Genomic DNA, 3,580 nt, shown 5'->3' with positions numbered 1-3,580 from the left:
ATGTAATATACATTCACTGAACGAAGAGTATGAAAATAAAATGAAAGCAGCCAATATGAAGAAGAAGAGAAAAATGTGTTCATTTACATAGGCTTGGATCTGGAGAATTTCAAGCCGATAACAGTTATGTAGGAACCTACTGAATGTGGCACACTGTCACATACGGATTATGACTGTAAATTCATTGTATGTCATTTATTAAGTAAATTACTTTTCATTGACTTTAAATGTGCTATAAAAAAGTGCAGAGCACCATGGCTGAAAACATGGCTGTTACTCGTAGAGTCAATACACCTGTATGTTCCCTTTTATTTTATTTTTTTACAAACTCATAGTTGCTTCAGAGGATTCAAGATCCAATAATTTATTGTCATTTCAACTCAGTCGAAGGGGATTTTGATGGTGAGCTCACAAAAAACAAAACACCTCCCACACATTATGGTAAACACATTTTTGTAATCATACAGACAGACTAGTGGTGATATGTATGCTTAAATACAGTGCCTAAGCTTTAAAATAGATCAGACCTAGTAAAACAACATGTCTGCACAAGTAATGCAGTAAAGTAATTATATTCCTCCATCACCATGAAAGGTTCATATGATCTGCAATGACATCAGAACCATTTCTTTGGACTTAAAAAGTTTATGAAGTGCTTGTGAACCTCAGGTTCAAATATACAGTCTGAGGATTTTAGGCCGGTTGGGACTTTTTCTACTCTGAGAAGCTTTGTAAATACAGGCCTTGTCATACCAGTGCTTACAGTCCTAGTTATCATTGTCATCATCAGGGTCATCCTCATCATTATCACCATCATCATTGTATACCAGTGTCTGTATGCTATGTCGAATAGGGAGGGCTTGACACAAGTAGGGGTTGTCTGCAGGAACAATATCTGGTACATGTGGGTGAAAATCACAGTGGCTTGATTTTGTTCTTTCCAGCTGTTGGAGACCTTGAATGAGCAGCTTACTGCAGTCCTAAAGATTTAAAGAATAGTAATCTTTTTTCATAAGTTTCATTAATATTTCATTGACTCAGTCCATGAAATTCTGCAACAATGATTAACCTTGTGAGGCTTTGAGCTGTCAAGATGTGATAGCAGGTATTCCTCTATATCCTTTTCATCAGCAAACATGCGGGTTCCGTGTATTGGATCAACCGCACTTGTACTGGAGCTTTGCTTACTCACAAGGCCAAAGTTGGAATCCAATGTGACAATCATATCTTCATCTGCCTGGAAAATAAACACTTACATTAACACTGGTTTTATACCTGCACCAGGTTTATTAATTTATACTATTACTATTCTATTATAATACTACATACACAAATTAACTAAGTTTGCAGATATTAATTCTATGCCATTAGTTTAATCAAACAAGAACCACGCTAGAACTATAACCAACCTTTGGACATGCTAGACATATGGTTCCATCATTTAATTGTGGGCAAATATCAACCAAACTTCTTTGTCGGAAGTGGTGATGCCTAAAATGGGATACGGATTCCCCCACCAGGACTCTGTAGAGTCAGTTAACCTATGGTATACGCAGAAGTTAGTGAAAACATTATTGTTTCGTATACTTACATCTGATGATGGTGGTTTACTCAGAAGTTATTTTATATGAAAATATAAAGAATACTTTTGCATGTACAATCCTTGATGGTTCTATAAATGTTTACTTTTAGTTTTGAAAATGATGTAGTACAATCAAGGAAAAAGGTGTCATCTTCACGTCAATATGGACTCGTCAGTCTTCCATGACAGTAACTGAAATTTTCACTTAACAGTTAACTGCAGTCTGCAAGTGTGAGGGTATTTTTCCAGCGCAGGGTGTTGCAAAAACCGTCAACAGAAACCTGACACTCTAGTGACAGACAAACAAATAGCTCTAGCAGAGGGATGGAGAAGGCTGTCTGGGGCTTGTCGGTTGCTGGCCAGAGCCCATACCTTAGCAGAGTGAGGTTTCTGGTTCACACATACACATGTTGACTGTAAAGGTGTAGAGCCGTCCTGCCAAATATAAAGAGGAAAATAACATAAAAACATAACCTAGTACTACTATAGAGACTACCATATCAGTATAAATTAAATTAAATTAATTGTATGCATTTAGCAGGCGCTTTTATCCAAGGCGACTTACAGTGGATTCAGGCTATAAATTTTTACCTATCATGATAGTATATAAAGTATACATTTAGTTATTATAGTATAGACTAAACCACTTGAGTGTGTCACATATAACTTAATGTTTGTAATTATTGGAATCAACAAACAACTTTCTTTTTTTTTTTATTGTATCACAAATGTGATTAATTCCTTAAAGGAAATAATTACTCCACATGTAATAGGATTGAACTCCTTAACCTGTCAATAAAATTAAATACATTAAGATTTTGTATCAGGTAAAATGACAAACCTGTGCTGACAATGACCTTCATGTCCTTTGTGTACACAGCATGGGTGCCATGGTCTTCAGGTAAATATAAGAATAACCCCAGGGAGGATGGATCATAGTAAACATTCTGTAAGAAAGATGGATAGCTCTAATGTTTTTAAAACAACAAACTTGTGACACTAACAGTTGATACGGCATAGTGCTAAAACAATTTGAAGTATCTAATGAATCTGTTGAAATTACTGTGAGTTTGCTGTCTGTATGCAAGTATAGCAATAGCAATGTAAGACTGTATGCTATTGTTCTTACATTCCACTTTTCAGGAAGATGCAGTGAATTTCTGTGAGTCCTCTTCAGGCAAACCTCACAAAACACTGCAGTGGAGCTGCACTCAATTCACCTATAATCAGCATGTTCTCGGCAGACAACACACTGGGTAGTGATTGGTGCTGAATATTCAAACGACACCTTAAGCATGTCATCCTTGACTGCATCCCAGGCCATCACAGCCTAAAAGACAGAAACACATGAGTGAAAATGGTTTGCAGTCAGATGAGGGATATTTTGTGCGATATATCGATAGATACAGCTTGCTAGATAACTAGATATATAGATTGCAAGATAGATAGATAGATAAATAGATAAATACACATCGAGCTAGATATAGATAGATAGATTATATAAATAGATAGATACAGAGCTAGCTAGCTATATATATATATAAACTGCTCAAAAAAAATATAGGGAACACTTGTAGATTATATTGTGTTTTTTAAGTATTCCCTTAATTTTTTTAGCAGAGTAGATAGATAGATAGATAGATAGATAGATAGATAGATAGATAGATAGATAGATAGATAGATAGATAGATCCAAAGCTTTCTGATATGGGATCAAATCCAGCCAAGCTTTGTTCAAACCCACAGAACTTTATTTTACATTCTAGTCAAGATCCCAAGGTTTCCAAACAGCCGTAAAATACGTTGTAACGATATACAAATCTCCATATTCATCGGGAAGAAGGAGGCGGGAACCGGCGCACAATCAAAAACATTTTAATATTCAAAAATAAACAAAACAGCGCGTCAGCCCCTCACGGCAGCCCCACTCGCCACATACCCCCATCGCCCCTCGCAGGCCGGGGGGTACCCTCGAGACTGCGCTCTACTCCCCCCCCCC

At 36.7% G+C, this 3,580-nt stretch overlaps 1 long non-coding RNA gene across 1 annotated transcript; it reads right to left on the bottom strand.

The window, feature by feature from the left end:
- Nucleotides 1-459: 459 nt before the first annotated feature.
- On the bottom strand, nt 460-2,876 carry LOC113086602 (uncharacterized). The gene is made up of 6 exons (XR_003284940.1): nt 2,712-2,876; nt 2,424-2,529; nt 1,955-2,017; nt 1,410-1,541; nt 1,070-1,237; nt 460-980 (listed from the first exon to the last, which is right to left on the bottom strand). It is a non-coding gene; the product is annotated as an uncharacterized LOC113086602 (long non-coding RNA).
- Between the last annotated feature and the right edge of the window lie 704 nt (nt 2,877-3,580).

Source organism: Carassius auratus, unplaced genomic scaffold (assembly GCF_003368295.1).
Source record: "Carassius auratus strain Wakin unplaced genomic scaffold, ASM336829v1 scaf_tig00043586, whole genome shotgun sequence".
Classification (NCBI taxonomy): Eukaryota; Metazoa; Chordata; class Actinopteri; order Cypriniformes; family Cyprinidae; genus Carassius; species Carassius auratus.
This window is presented reverse-complemented; position numbering and strand designations above follow the sequence as displayed.